Raw genomic sequence first — 17,375 nt, 5'->3', positions numbered from 1 at the left:
GTTTACCGCGCTGACCCCCGGCCACTTTCTCCGAGGTAGCCCCCTCCTCGCTATCCCTGAAGTGGATCACGCGGATTTATCTCTTATAAACCGATGGGACAGGGTAAAAAGTTTACAGCATCAGTTCAGCAAAAGGTGGAAGGAAGACTACCTAAAGGATCTCCAGAAAAGGCAGAAGTGGAAAAATCCACAACCCGAACCCAAGGTCGGTGAGTGTGTCTGCATTCACGACGACTCACTTCCCCCGACTGAATGGCGCCTTGGACGTATTGAAAAAATACATCCAGGTCCTGACGGCCATATACGTGTTGTTGACGTTCGTACTCAAACCGGCACCCTCACACGACCACTTGTCAAGCTCTGTTTCCTCCCTCAGGCTGAAAGCCCACCCTCTCGGGCAACCCCGGAGAATTCGTAGCTACTCTCAAACTACCTCTGTCCACTCTTACCACATCACCGTCACTAATATGTCGTATTTTGCAACATAATGCCAGCTGAAATCCCCTGTATCAGTATTTCTCTCCACTAAAATACTTTTACAACTGTAATTACAGATCGCTATGGATCGTGCAAATCAGTCGTCGTCCCGAAGACCAGTGCGGTCGGAGATCGTTGCTCCCAACCGCGCCAATGAATCACGCAGCTCGACACTAATAACGGATTACCGACGGTGCCGCATATGCACCCGTCAGCACGCTCTTCGGAACTGCGTCATATTCAAAAAAATGAAACCACCCCAGAGATGGATGCTTGCACGAGCCCATGAGTTTTGCCTGAATTGCTTGGCATTATCTCACATCACCAGCGAGTGCAGCTCGTACGACAGATGCCGGATCTGTGGAGCGCGACATCACTCCCTACTCCATCGGCGGGACGCTACCCCAAGCGCCCAGCGCGCCATCCAGGCACCCCGGCCTGGCAGATCCGCCGTACCGGCACCCCCTGCCGCCACCGGGCAACCCCGTTCTCGCCCGGGAAACAACATTCCCTCAGCAGCACCCAGCATCGCACGACGCACCATTCGATGCACCGCACAAGGGCTGCAAACCGCCAACGCTAGAGGAAGAGTGTCCCAAATCCTCGTTCGAGATGCATTGCGGACCCTTAAGGAGCTACAGGAGGCTCTAGCCGCTGAACGCGCCTAGGGCGGGGACGATGTTTGAGCGACTGTCGTAGTCGCCAACAGCCAACCCTTCTATTTAATAGAAATTAGGCTTAAGGAAACCTTTACCTGAATTTTATATTGAATTTATTGATATATGTACCTTTTACGTATAAGTACGCATTCTGAATTATTTGCACGTACAAATACGTAATATCATATATTACGTACATATTTATTAAATTTAAGAATTTGAAATGTTTGTATTTTACGCTAACACGCAAGCGTATTTCACCTCTCTGGCAACCCCAACAATGGATTGACAGATGGGACTATGTACATACATACATACATTTATTATTGTTTTTTGACTTTTTGATCTATTTTTATACTTCTCGAAATTCTTTTACCATCGCGGTTGTGATCTCTTTTTCTCTTTTAAATTAAATTAAATTTAAAGAAATTGTTAACCCCTCTGGAAAAACAGGACTTTATAATTCCTGTAATATTATAATTAAAGTGAGTGAATTCAATGTTGTTTTATTTACAAACAAACCTCCCATAAATAACGAGGTGAGCTTATATTGCCATCCATCCACATTGCCACCACCGCCATATACCATCATAACATCGCCATCGCCACCGCCGCATCCACAACAGCTATATACTCCCAGGAAAGGAAAGTTGAATCGTGTCCCAGCACAGCCAGGTAAATTGTGTATTGCCAGCTCCCCTAAACAGTATGCAAATTCATGGACCATGTAAAATGTTTGTATATGAATATTTGGGTAATTCACATTAACAAAGTAAACAATGTAATTAGTTGTGTGTAAATATTTTGGTGACAAACTAACATTGACGATCGGCAACTGTATTGACCGGGGTGAGTTACTGAGCAAAAATAGTAAGGTGTGAACTGACAAGGGTTTCATATTTGGCATTCCATTGATGTTGGCTTACCGCTGTGTTGGGTCAGTGTAATTTATGTCGCATAATATAGTAATATGATTATGCTATGATTGCGTGTGGTCGGTTCACAAAAATACATTGGCATAGAAGTTCATGATGCGTAATGCCGCAAATGTATTGCATAGGTGGGCATGACGCATAATGCTACAGCATCCGCCTTAGGAAAAGAGACTTATGTAATTGTGTGAACAATTGTGTAAGACTCTTTGTTTGAGTTTTGAATGTTTTGGTAACTTGATATGAAAATGAAAGGGTTTGTGTACTTTGTTTCTAATATGCTGACCTTGATACTTTTATTATTTTTACATTTTATTAATTTTTTGTTTTTCTAACAATGTTTTGTACAATTTTTTTTTTTTTAATTTTTAAATTTAACGATTATTTTACTTATTATTATTTATTTTACTTATTTTCCATATTTTACTTATTTTACACAGCCGGATTTTAAATGTGTCGACCCACCTAAAATCCGCTTGTTTCTAGAAGTTTTTATTAAATAACCTAGTAAATTGGAATGCTTATTTTACGATTATTTGCTTTAAATTATCAAAAGGTGTTTCAAATGTGTTTAAGCCTATTCTTATGAATTATTAATTCCTTATCTTTATTGTTCCTATTACTAGTTTCTTCTCTATGTGGTATTAAAGTAAAATTGTTATTTTTGTCAATTTCGTTTACCTTATACCTTCCTTTATATCTACTGTCTAGCTTATGGCTAGCTTCTTCTCTAACTAATACTAGATCATCTATTTTTATTTCATTGCTATTGCTACTTTTATCATAATTAACTTTTTGTTTTTCTTTAGCTTCTTTCACTAACTTTCTAGCTCTTTGTTGTGCTATTTGAAGTCTATATTTAACTTCCTTATCATATGCTTCGTGATTATACACTGGGCTTATTTTATTCTCATCTAAGAATTCGTATGTCGGTGGATTTTTCGCAAATATAAGCTCGTAAGGGCAATACCCGTGTACGGTCGATGGGGTCGTGTTGTAGCAGTAGGGGAAATACTTGGGGTATTCATCCCAATCATCTTTGTCACTGGATATGTATGAACGTACATATTCGTTGAACGTTCTATGACTGCGTTCTACGGTGCCCAGAGTTTGATGATGGTATGGTGTTGAGGTTTTATGCTCAATTTTTAACAGTTTGCATAGTTCTTCGAATAAGCAATTTTTGTATTCGGTTCCCATTTCTGTTAGGATTGTTTTCATGTAACCATAAATCAGTAGTGCTCGAATACAGCTTTATCATTTATCGATTTCGGTAATGGTCCGACCGTATCGATCTGTACTATATCAAAAGCCTTCGGAGGTGTCTCCGTTATTGTCATTGGCTCTTTTATATGCTTATTTATTTTATTTTTCTTGCAGTGGATGCAGTTATTTACGTATTTCTTTATGTCACCTCGCATATTTTTCCAGCTATAGCTATGTTTGATTTTTTTTACCATGCGATTTATTCCTGGGTGGCCACAATTAATAGGATCATCATGATATTTCTGCAGAATTTCTTTAATTTTCCCGGGATTAGTCACGTACATAACTTCTGGGGTTAGTGCAATTGTTAGTTTTTTGAGAACCCTATTTCCTGTTTCAATAAATTTGCCTACTCGAGTATAATTACTTTTAAACAATTTGTCCCCTAAGGACAACTGTATCTTTTCAAGTCCTAAATTGGCGGCTTCTTTTTCAAGCCTGATAAAGAATTGTCCTAAGTCAATTTTATCATCTACAATTAGGTTTCTTGTATTCATATTGCTACAAATTTTCTTTCCCTTTTTGAAATATAATTTCGGAGGATTGAAAATGAGCCTACATGTCTTATTACTTCAAATTTATTTAGCGCTTCATATATTTTGGGTTTCTCTCTGTGACTTTCTTCACTTTTTACATTATTTTTGATATCTTTAGCTGCTGATCTAGTTGTGGCTTTCATTATTTTGCATGCTTCCACTGACATTTGTTTTAAATTTGTAATGTTAATGCGAGACAATGCGTCCGCTACATGCTTTTCTTTACCTGCAATATACTCCATTTCGAAATCGTATTCTTCTAACTCAAGTCTTACTTGTTACTCTTGTTAACTTAGATGAAGGGCTCTTCATCGAGAAAAGGTATGTTAAAGGACGATGGTCGGTTTTAATTAGGAATTTTCTGCCATAAACATATGGTCTGAAAAAGGTTATGGCCCAAAGGATTGCTGCTAATTCTTTTTCTATTTTTGCTTTGTTTGACCTTTTGTGAATGATCTAGAAGCGTAAGCAATTGGTAACTGTTTTCAATCGTGTCCTTGGCTGAGGACTGCTCCGCAAGCATAACCACTACCGTCTGTTGTTATGCAGAATTCTTTATTGAAGTCGGGGTGCTGCAAAAGTTTTGGGCTGATTAATGCTTCCTTTAACCCTTTCGCTAGGGCTTTCGAATACGTGAGTTATGATTCAAATTTGAACTGATTTCATTTAAGGGATGTATTAGAAGGCAAAATATATCAATATATTTTTTCTGAGAATAAGAACCTAGGGTGGGGGCCCTGGTACACATATGTACCATCCGTAGTTTATGTCGTACATATATGACCCAGCAGGGCTGTCTGAACTATAACAAAATACAAACTAAACTGATGAACTCAAACAAATTTTTCATTATTTTGGTAACGATCTCGTGCTATTGCAGATATTAATGACGGATTACCCAAAGAAGGATGTTTTGACCAATAATCCGCGATAGATGGAACTCTGTTGTAAGACACAATAACCATGCATCCTAACACTACTTGTATTTCACCGCTATTAGTTCTTAGAAATTTTGGTTTTTTTTTTTTTGCTGCGATTTCTCATTGATATCTAATATTTCGTTTGTGCACTGAGCAATGTACATTAGCAAGGATTTCGGAAATAACTTCTTCAAAATTTCCAAAGCAGTCGCATTGCGATGTATCGATGTTGAACACCTTCACGAAGTACTGATAATTTTTCTTGGTATGAATGATTCGTGGTTGTCAGACCATAAAGTAATACCAGTGTTTTCCTCAGGTATTTTTCAGGAGAAGAGTCATCATCACTTTCTCCATCGCTTTCGTCTCCAAATGCTACCTTCCCAAACTCTTCTGATGTAACTGAATGCTCATCAATTGGGCTTGGTGGCTCGTAAACATCATCACTTCCATCTGAAAATTCACTCAAGCTTTCTTCATCAGTATTATCTTCAAATATTATTCGCTCAATTTTTTCCGGATTCATTATGCAATAGTTTTCATTAAAAAAAACGTTAAAGTAAAAAGTAAAATACGGATGGTACATAAAGGTACCAAGAGCTAAATATTATAAAAATTCGGAAAATTAAAGTAATTTTTATACTTACTCTAATCAAAATATAGAGGAAATAAAATTTGCATTTATGAAAAACTACTTTCACAGATTATTTTCCATCACTTGAATCACTTTAAATAATAATACATCCAACTCCTTAGAGGATTGCGCAATAAATGCCATATTTTCAAAGCAGTTGACGTTGTAGCATGTTGCTAAACGGAGAATTCCCATTCTTTTTAAATAGCTACAAACTTTAAAATACGGTTTGGTACGTTATTAACCTATTTACAATACATAATTTGATTTAATTTAAATTTAAAAAAACGGTGGTACACATGTTTAACAGTCGTAGCGAAAGGGTTAAGTAGACAAAAGCTTTTTGACATTCTTCTGTCCAGTCGAAGGAAACATTCTTTTTGCAAAGCCTAGTTAATTTTCTTGGGTACTCTGCGAAATTCGGTACAAATCTTCTGTAATAGTTGCAGAACGCTACGAACCTTTTAACTTCATCTGCTGTTTTTGGTGTTGGGTAGTTTTGAACTGTTTCAAATTTGCTTGGGTCAGGTGGTATTCCCTTGCTTGTGCATTTATGTCCTAAATAAGTTACTTCTTCGCTGAAAAATAGGCATTTATCTGGATGTAATTTTCAATTGTATTTTCTACAAGTCGAGAAAACATCTTTTAAATTTTTCAGCATATGTTTTTTCTGAACACTCTAATACAACTAAATCATCCATATAGAGAAATGCTTGGGATGGTTTGAGGCCCGCATATGCTAGTAGTGAATTTGGTGCTACTTTTAATCCATAGGGTAGTCTTTTGAATCTATATGTACTATTTTCTGCTGTGAATGAGGTTATATATCTAGAGTCTGGGTGTAATTATATTTGATGAAAACCTGACATAAGGTCTAGGCATGAAAAATATTTTGCTCTTCCAAGTTGGTCTAAAATATCATGGATTCTTGGAAGTGGGAATTTTTCCGCTGCTAGTTTTTTGTTTACTTGTCTGTAGTCAACTACCAGTCTCCATCTCTGTATTACTTGGTAGTGATTTTTTAGGTACTAGTAAATTTGGACTGTTGTACTCTGATAATGAAGGTTCTATAATGTCATCTGCAATCAATTTATTAACATGTTTACTTATTTCTCCTTTTTATGTCTCGGGTAATCTATAGTTTTTTATATAGACTGGTGTGTCATCTTTCATATGTAGTTTTTGTTTATAAAAATTATTAGTGGAAATTGGTTCTGTTTCTAGTGCAAATATATCTATGAATTCTGTGCATAATGAAGTTAATTGTGAATTGACAAATTTTGGGAAATTTTTGGTTAATCTTTTTAATTTTTCTGTGTAATTGCTCTGTTTATTGTGTGTTTTTGTTTTAATTAAATTATAGACATCTAAGTTTTCAGTATGTATTTTGTAATTTTGAATAGTTGTATTTTTATGTGTGGTGTTAATAATTCTGACGAAAGTTTGATCCTTATTTGTGATTGTGTTTGCTACAAAAATGCCTTCAGCCAGTTGTTGGTGGGGTATGAAGATGGATTTATTATCAGTGTTTACTATTACCTGTCTAATGACTTCAGATCTAGCAGGGATTGTAATTGTGTTAGCAGTTAGGTAATTTGTTAGATACATTGTGATGGTTTGGGGAAAATCATATGGTCTTAGGATTAGTTTATCCTCTGTTTTGTCATAATCTAGAATACAATTATATTTCTTTATAAAATCCAAACCTATTATTCCATCGCACGGTATTGGATAGTTGTCTTCTACGACGTGAAATTCATGATAAATTAAAAGGTCATCGCCTTTTAAATCAGCTTTGATTGTGCCTAATGTACTGGTTATACCTTGATCAATGCCCTTAAGTCTGTTATTTGTTTTGTATTTATTTTTCACGATTAGTTATTTGATTCTTTTTAATTATGGAGATATCTGCTCCAGTATCTACTAAAAAATTTGAAATTGAGTTATTTAAGACGTTTTTGTAGATATATAACTATTTAAGTGTAGATTCAGTACACATATTTTCTTATCTACTGATTTTGAAGTGGAGTTTCCTGGTTTTCCTGCTGATTACAGCTACGTACATTGCGTGTCTGATTGCGTGTTTGATTATAAGATCTATTTTGGTTTTGCAATCTTCCTTGAGGATTGTTATTATTGTTAGTATTCGCTCTAAAGTTATTGTTATATCTTGGCTGTGGTTTAAATCTCTTACCTCGGTAACCTCCATAGCTGTTAACTTGGTAACCTCCACGGAAATTACTTCGGTATTGGTTTTGTTGACGTATATTTAGAATTGTGTTCGAGTTGCCTATGATTTCCGTGCAGCTGTTTATGAACTTTGAGATTGCGTCGTTCATTGTTGTGAACGTTCCCGCCTGCATAATCAATTTCACTTTTTCGTTTGAGCAGTTCTTACACATAGCTTTGACTGCTGCTTGGGTAGCATATCTCATTGCCAAGTCTGGGTTTAATCCGTCCGAGATATAAGCTCCTTCCAATGACCTAGTTATCTTTTCTATTTCTGCAGTATACTGCTTTGCAGTTTTGCTGCGCTGTTGGATATTTAGTAGTTTTGCTGTCAAAACCTCTACTGATTCGCCTTTTATTTCTATTCTCAATTTTAGTTTAATTTGTTCAATAGTAGTCTCGTTGCTAATAAAATTTCTTGCCTTTTAGCTTGGTCTTTATCATGGTTATCGCTAAGGCTTCATGAATATCCTTGATTTGGTCTAGGATATCAAGGGCATCTAAAAAGCTATGCAAATTTTCAGGCTTGCCATCAAACTCTGGCAGCACTGATGAGGCCGTTTTGATAAATTCTACTCCTGTTTGTGCCATTGTAACTTTTATGAATGGTGTATGCAGTGGTTTATGTTCTTCACCTGATGAAGTTTGACTCAAAGGAGGTGAAGGGGTACGGTTTCTTGACGGTTCGGTTAGAACGGAGTTAAAGTCAATTTCGAAATTTTCTTCTATCGTAGTTGGTATGGGAATTTCAATGTTATATCTTGCTAATGAAGATACTAATTTATGCCTTACTGTTGAAAAAATTTGGTGAGCTTCTTTTTGGTGATCGTTAGTAAGTCCGCGATTTACTTTACTGATCAATTCTTTTACAACATTTAGAGCTTCTAATATTATATTTAAATGTTTTGCTATTGTTTCTGTTTTTATGGTAATATTCTTGTTTATGCAATTGTATGATTTATCGGCTTTTAATTTTTCTTTAATTTATCATGGATTTCTTGCCATGTATTCATCTCTATTTGAAATTTCCTTTAAACTCTTTGTACATTATTTAATTGTTTCAATTTGTTTTTTATGTAATTTTTTATTAAAATTGCAATTGCGACAATCAAAAATATAGTTACACAAACAAAAATAGTTAACCATTTATCAGAAATTTCTTCTTTACTTTCTATACTCGCTTTGGTTCAAGGTTGTTTTCGCTATTTTCGTTACCAACTTCATATACTGCGATACCTATTAGTATACCATTTAATATGGTTTTCCACCATGCCATGTTTAAAAATTATTAACGAAAATTTGTACATTTTTTTTTTTATTTATTTATTTATTTATCAACAATCATATGACTTAATACGCTTTAATTCTAAAATTTATAATTTTGTATTTTTAAAAATTTATTTTTCGTTTGGGAAGACCATTCGTAACATCCTAGCTGTTTCTTCTTCCCTTGTTGTAGGGGTTTTAACATCTTCTATTGTAGATTCTCTAGTCATTCCTATTGTCTTCCAAAATGATTTTAACCATTTCAATTGTTTTTCGTAGTCTACCTTTCCTTTATCTATAATTACTTTATCTTTCCATGCAATGGGGTGTTCCCAGTATTTAGCTGGCATTCCAATTTACTCAAACAATTCTTTAATTTTTAACAATGTTTAAAAAGATTCCTTTTTTTCTTTAAGTCTTAACATATATATTTTTTTTGTTTTTAATATCTCCTATTGTACAAAAAAATGCTAGGCAAAAATATAATTTTTGCCAATGATTAAGGGTCACAGGGCCGCTCAAGTTATTCTAAGTTTTAAATTATTTAAATATACTTAATATCCGCTGCCAGTCGTATTGCCCATTATATCCTGTCATATAATATTAGTTGCCTTGTTGCCGATTTATATTACACTTCTTAATGCTCGCCGACATTCCCTTCAATTGTGATATTTGTTCATTCGAGCACCCGTCAATAACTCCTTCGTTTTGTCCACCATACTTTTTGCCACAGCTTTATTAACATAATAATAATTTACTTTTAAGGTGGGTTTGTTTTTCTTCAGTAGTATATTTTCCAAGCGGTTTTTTCTTCAAGCACATGTCTCGATATTGTGGAAGTACATTTAATAGATTTTCTATTTTTTTTAAACTTGGCAGGACCTTTCAGATTTTTAGCCAGATCTCTCAGGATCTTTTCCTCCAGCAAGATCTTTAGCAGTTTTGCCAATTTCTGATCAAGCTTGGAGGATTTTCCTCCAACTAGATTGTTTAGCAGTTTTGCCAAGTTAATCTAGTTTGGCAGGATCGCCATGAAAAGGTTTAAATATTCAAAAATAAAATATTTGCTTACTTTGGGAGTCAGATAGTAGTTGTCTTTATTAAAAGAAATTCTTTCCCTTTTATGCATAATTTCTTAACCTATACATTCATAATTATTCTAATACTTACGAACTAAAAATATGTAGATTTGCATAAATGGTATGCAAAGTCAGCAGATTGATATTTATTTGAACCATGTAGAATGTTTGTATGTGAATATTTGGGTAATTCACATTAACAAAGTAAACAATGTAAATTAGTTGTGTGTAAATATTTTGGTGAAAAACTAACATTAACGATCGGCAAGTGTATTGACCGGGGTGAATGACTGAGCAAAAAATAGTAAGGTGTGAACTGACAAGGGTTTCATATTCGGCATTCCATTGATGTTGGCTTACCGCTGTGTTGGGTCAATGTAATTTATGTCGCATAATATTGTAATATAATTATGCTATGACTGCGTGTGGTCGATTCACAAAAATGCATTGGCATAGAAGTTCATGATGCGTAATGCCGCAAATGTATTTCATAGGTGGGCATGACTCATAATGCTACAGTTGTATAGGTGGTCGCCATTTCGAGATATCGGCATAAAGGTGAATCAGGGGTGACTCTAGAATGCGTTTGTATAATATGGGTATCAAAAGAAAGGTGTTAATGGGTATTTTAAAAGGGACTGGGCCTTAGTTCTATAGTTGGACGCCTTTTCGAGATATCGCCATAAAGGTGGACCAGGGGTGACTCTAGGCTTTGTTTGTACGAAATGGGTATCAAATGAAAGGTGTTAATGAGTATTTTAGAAGGGCGTGTGGCTTAGTTCTGTAGGTGGACGCCTTTTCGAGATATCGCCATAAAGGTGGACTAGCGGTGACTCTAGAATGTGTTTGTACGATATGGATATCAAATTAAAGGTATTAATGAGGCTTTTAAGAGGGAATGGTGGTAGTTGTATATGTGAAGGCGTTTTCCAGATGTCGACCAAAATGTGGACCAGGGTAACCCAGAACATCATCTGTCGGATACCGCTAATTTATTTATATATGTAATACCTGCCAAGATTTCAAGGGTTTTTTTATTTCGCCCTGCAGAACTTTTTCATTTTATTCTACTTAATATGGTAGGTGTCACACCCATTTTACAAAGTTTATTCTAAAGTTATATTTTGCGTCAATAAGCCAATCCCATTACCATGTTTCATCCCTTTTTTCGTATTTGGTATAGAATTATGGCATTTTTTTCATTTTTCGTAATTTTCGATATCGAAAAAGTGGGCGTGGTCATAGCCGGATTTCGGTCATTTTGTATACCAATACAAAGTGAGTTCAGATAAGTACGTGAACTAAGTTTAGTAAAGATATATCGATTTTTGCTCAAGTTATCGTGTTAACGGCCGAGCGGAAGGACAGACTGTCGACTGTGTATAAAAACTGGGCGTGGCTTCAAACCGATTTCGCCCTTTTTCACAGGAATAAGTTATCGTCTCAGAAGCTAAGCCCCTACAAAATTTCACAAGGATTGGTAAATGTTTGTTCGACTTATGGCATTAAAAGTATTCTAGACAAATTAAATGAAAAAGGGCGGAGCCAGGCCCATTTTGAAAGTTTCTTTTATTCTTGCATTTTGCTGCACCATATCATTACTGGACTTGAATGTTGACATAATTTACTTATATACTGTAAAGATATAAAAATTTTTGTTAAAATTTGACTTTAAAAAAAAATTTGTTTTTATTAAGCAAACATATAGTAATAGGAGTAACGTTCCTGCCAAATTTCATCATGATATCTTCAATGACTGCCAAATTACAGCTTGCAAGTTTTTTAATTACCGTCTTTTAAAAGCGGACGCTGCCACGCCCATTGTCCAACATTTTACTAATTTTCTATTCTGCGTCATAAGTTGAACTCACCTACCAAGTTTTATCACTTTATCCGTCTTTGGTAGTGAATTATCGCACTTTTTCGGTTTATCGAAATTTTCGATATCGAAAAAGTGGGCGTGGTTATAGTCCGATACTGTTCATTTTAAATAGCGGTCTGAGATGAGTGCTCAGGAACCTATATACCAAATTTCATCAAGATACCTCAAAATGTACTCAAGTTATAGTGTTAACAGACGGAAATATTAAATTTTTTGTTAAAATGTTACTTTAAAAAAATTTGGTTTTAAAAGTGGGCGTGGTCGTTCTCCGATTTTTTAAATTTTTTTTAAGCATACATATAGTAATAGGAGTAACGTTCCTGCCAAATTTCATCATGATATCTTTAACGACTACCAAATTACAGCTTGCAAAATTTTTAAATATCTTCTTTTAAAAGTGGGCGGTGCCACGCCCATTGTCCAAAATTTTACTATTTTTCTATTCTGCGTCATAAGTTCAACTCACCTACCAAGTTTCATCACTTTATCCGTCTTTGGTAATGAATTATCGCACTTTTTCGGTTTATCGAAATTTTCGATATCGAAAAAGTGGGCGTGGTTATAGTCCGATACTGTTCATTTTAAATAGAGGTCTGAGGTGAGTGCTCAGGAACCTTCATACCAAATTTCATCAAATTACCTCAAAATGTACTCAAGTTATAGTGTTAACGGACCGACGGACGGACGGACATGGCTCAATCAAATTTTTTTTCAATCTGATGATTTTGATATATGGAAGTCTATATCTATCTCGATTCCTTTATACCTGTACAACCAACCGTTATCCAATCAAAGTTAATATACTCTGTGAGCTCTGCTCAACTGAGTATAAAAACACAACAGTAAACAAAATATATTTCCTATTGACGTACGTAGAATCTTTGTTGTTATTCAAAAGTGTTAATTAAAGTTCGCTACGTTTTATTTGATTAGTCAAAAGCCCTTAATTAGTCAAAAACACTTGAAATGTCATAAGTCATAAATATAATCAAACTAGCCTAAAAATTTCCATTTTCAGATCTCACGGGATTTAGTGATTTTACGCAGCAAACAACTCTTATTTTTAACTAATTAAACTATTGTTACAAAGCCATATGTCAGTGTGTAAACACTTTCTTCATAAAAAAAAACATAACTGAAAACAAAATATATTTTCCTTTGACATACGTGGGATCTTTGTTGTTATCCCAAAGTGTTAATTAAAGTTCGCTACGTTTTATTTGATTAGTCAAAAGCCCTTAATTAGTCAAAAACACTTGAAATGTCATAAGTCATAAATATAATCAAACTAGCCTAAAAATTTCCATTTTCAGATCTCACGGGATTTAGTGATTTTACGCAGCAAACAACTCTTATTTCTAACTAATTAAACTATTGTTATAAAGCCAAATGTCAGTGTGTAAACACTTTCTTCATAAAAAAAAACATAACTGAAAACAAAATATATTTTCCTTTGACACACGTGGGATCTTTGTTGTTATCCCAAAGTGTTAATTAAAGTTCGCTACGTTTTGTCTGATTAGTCAAAGGCCCTTAATTAGTCAAAAACACTTAAAATGCCATAAGTCATAAATATAATCAAACTAGCCTAAACAATTTCCATTTTAAGATCTCACGGCATTTAGTGATTTTACGCACCAAACAACTCTTATTTTTAACTAATTAAACTATTGTTATAAAGCCATATGTCAGTGTGTAAACACTTTCTTCATAAAAAAAAACATAACTGAAAACAAAATATATTTTCCTTTGACATACGTGGGATCTTTGTTGTTATCCCAAAGTGTTAATTAAAGTTCGCTACGTTTTATTTGATTAGTCAAAAGCCCTTAATTAGTCAAAAACACTTGAAATGTCATAAGTCATAAATATAATCAAACTAGCCTAAAAATTTCCATTTTCAGATCTCACGGGATTTAGTGATTTTACGCAGCAAACAACTCTTATTTCTAACTAATTAAACTATTGTTATAAAGCCAAATGTCAGTGTGTAAACACTTTCTTCATAAACAAAAAAACAAAAAACATAACAGTAAACAAAATATATTTCCTATTGACGTACGTGGGATCTTTGTTGTTATCCCAAAGCGTTAATTAAAATCGCTAGGTTTTGTCTGATTAGTCAAAAGCCCTTAATTAGTCAAAAACACTTGAAATGCCATAAGTCATAAATATAATCAAACTAGCCTAAAAATTTCCATTTTCAGATCTCACGGGATTTAGTGATTTTACGCAGCAAACAACTCTGATTTCTAACTAATTAAACTAATGTTACAAAGCCATATGTCAGTGTGTAAACACTTCCTTCATAAAAAAAAAACATAGCTGAAAACAAAATATATTTCCTATTGACGCACGTGGAATCTTTGTTAATTAGAGTTCGCTACGTTTTGTCTGAATAGTCAAAAGCTCTTAATTAGTCAAAAACACTTGAAACGCCATAAGTCATAAATATAAACAAACTAGCCTGAAAAATTTCAATGTTCAGATCTGACGGCATTTAGTGACTTTACGCAGCAAACAACTCTTATTTTTAACTAATTAAACTATTGTTACAAAGCCATATGTCGGTGTGTAAACACTTTCTTCATAAAAAAAAAATAACTGAAAACAAAATATATTTCCTATTGACGTACGTGGAATCTTTTATGTTATTCCAAATTGTTAATTAGAGTTCGCTACGTTTTGTTTGATAAGTCAAAAGCCCTTAATTTGTCAAAAACACTTGAAACGCCATAAGTCATAAATATAAACAAACTAGCCTGAAAAATTTCAATGTTCAGATCTGACGGCATTTAGTGATTTTACGCAGCAAACAACTCTTATTTTTAACTAATTAAACTATTGTTACAAAGCCATATGTCAGTGTGTAAACACTTTCTTCATAAAAAAAAAACATAACTGAAAACAAAATATATTTCCTATTGACGTACGTGGAATCTTTTATGTTATTCCAAATTGTTAATTAGAGTTCGCTACGTTTTGTTTGATAAGTCAAAAGCCCTTAATTTGTCAAAAACACTTGAAACGCCATAAGTCATAAATATAAACAAACTAGCCTGAAAAATTTCAATGTTCAGATCTGACGGCATTTAGTGATTTTACGCAGCAAACAACTCTTATTTTTAACTAATTAAAATATTGTTACAAAGCCATATGTCAGTGTGTAAACACTTTCTTCATAAAAAAATCATAACTGAAAACAAAATATATTTCCTATTGACGCTCGTGGGATCTTTGTTGTTATCCCAAAGTGTTAATTAAAGTTCGCTACGTTTTATTTGATTAGTCAAAAGCCCTTAATTAGTCAAAAATGCTTGAAACGCCATAAGTCATAAATATAATCAAACTAGCCTGAAAAATTTCAATGTTCAGATCTGACGGCATTTAGTGACTTTACGCGTCAAACAACTCTTATTTCTAACTAATTAAACTATTGTTATAAAGCCATATGTCAGTGTGTAAACACTTTCTTCATAAAAAAAAAAACATAACTGAAAACAAAATATATTTCCTATAGACGTACGTGGAATCTTTGTTATTATTCCAAAGTGTTAATTAGAATTCGCTACGTTTTGTCTGATTAGTCAAAAGCCCTTAATTAGTCAAAAACACTTGACACGCCATAAGTCACAAATATAATCAAACTAGCCTAAAAAATTTCAATTTTCAGATCTGACGGCACTTAGTGACTTTGCGCAGCAAACAACTCTTATTTTTAACTGATTAAACTATTGTTATAAAGCCATATGTCAGAGTGGAAACACTTTCTTCGTAAACAAAAAAACAACATAACAGTAAACAAAATATATTTCCTATTGACGTACGTGGGATCTTTGTTGTTATTCCAAGGTATTAACTAAAATTCGCTACGTTTTGTCAGATTAGTCAAAAGCCCTTAATTAGACAAAAACACTTGAAACGCCATAAGTCATAAATATAAATAAACGAGCCTAAAAAATTTCAATTTTCAGATCTGACGGCACTTAGTGACTTTACGCAGCAAACAACTCTTATTTTTAACTAATTAAACTATTGTTATAAAGCCATATGTCAGAGTGGAAACACTTTCTTCATAAACAAAAAAACAACATAACAGTAAACAAAATATATTTCCTATTGACGTACGTGGGATCTTTGTTGTTATTCCAAGGTATTAACTAAAATTCGCTACGTTTTGTCAGATTAGTCAAAAGCCCTTAATTAGAGAAAAACACTTGAAACGCCATAAGTCATAAATATAAACAAACGAGCCTAAAAAATTTCAATTTTCAGATCTGACGGCACTTAGTGACTTTACGCAGCAAACAACTCTTATTTTTAACTAACTAAACTATTGTTATAAAGCCATATGTCAGTGTGTAAACACTTTCTTCATAAACAAAAAAAAAACAACATAACAGTAAACAAAATATATTTCCTATTGAGGTACGTGGGATCTTTGTTGTTATTCCAAGGTGTTAACTAAAATTCGCTACGTTTTGTCTGATTAGTTAAAAGCCCTTAATTAGACAAAAACACTTGAAACGCCATAAGTCATAAATGTGGGATTGACAGACGGACGTAGGACAACTAGAAGCGGACATACCTTTTAATTATACACTGCACTAATTGCATCCCTGCAATAGTTAGACCGGCAACCCGAACTAGACGAAGAGAGCCTAACACAAGTTAGTTAAAAGAGACGAACGACAATCAAGTTTGAAGTGCGGTACTGACAACACGTATATAAAACATATGTAAATGTAATAAACGCTAATATACACGTTCTAGTAATTAACCGAGTTTTAATTGGAACCCTAGACAAAGAAATCCCACAATTGGGGGCTCGCCCGGAATTTTTTACAGTCGTTATACAAGTTAAAAAAGTTTTTCTAAAATAAAATCGGTGCAATCGTTAAATTGCTGCATAAATTAGAAACGCGAACGTGTATGTATGCACATATTATATGGGCGCACTGTAACAAGGGCAGAGGTAAATCGCAACGCACATAGCAGAAGGAGAAAAGTACCGCATCTTCGATTGTGTAAAAAGCATCAACTTTTACACAGAAAACTTGGGAAAATCGTGGTGTGTAAGTAAATGCAAATTAAACCACCCGAAATAAGAGCCAGAAAAATAACGGAACGAAGAAACGGTTATACCGTGGCAAATAACGGCGTCATTCAGTGGAGATCTCGTTAGAGCAGTAGCAGAGCGCAGCCAAGCCTCAGTTGCGCGAAACAGCAAGAGTAAGCAGCGAACATTAAAATTCTGTCAGCAGCAGCAGAGAAAGATCAAACAATTGGTATAAGTTGCGATTTGAATAAGTTTGAAATTCAATTGCGTTTGGCAGAATTGTCTGCGAGTTGATAGCGAGGAAGGTTTGATCTAAGTTTTAATGCAGTGTGTATTGGAAATTGTGGCGTCGACAGAGGTTCGATAGTGAGAACAGTTGAGCTGGCACATTGTGTTCCAGGTAACGAAGGGTTACGATTGCAGTGGAAGAGTGGAA

This window comes from Eurosta solidaginis, chromosome 5 (genome assembly GCF_040869045.1).
Source record: "Eurosta solidaginis isolate ZX-2024a chromosome 5, ASM4086904v1, whole genome shotgun sequence".
NCBI lineage: Eukaryota > Metazoa > Arthropoda > Insecta > Diptera > Tephritidae > Eurosta > Eurosta solidaginis.
Note: the sequence above shows the minus strand (reverse complement) of the source record.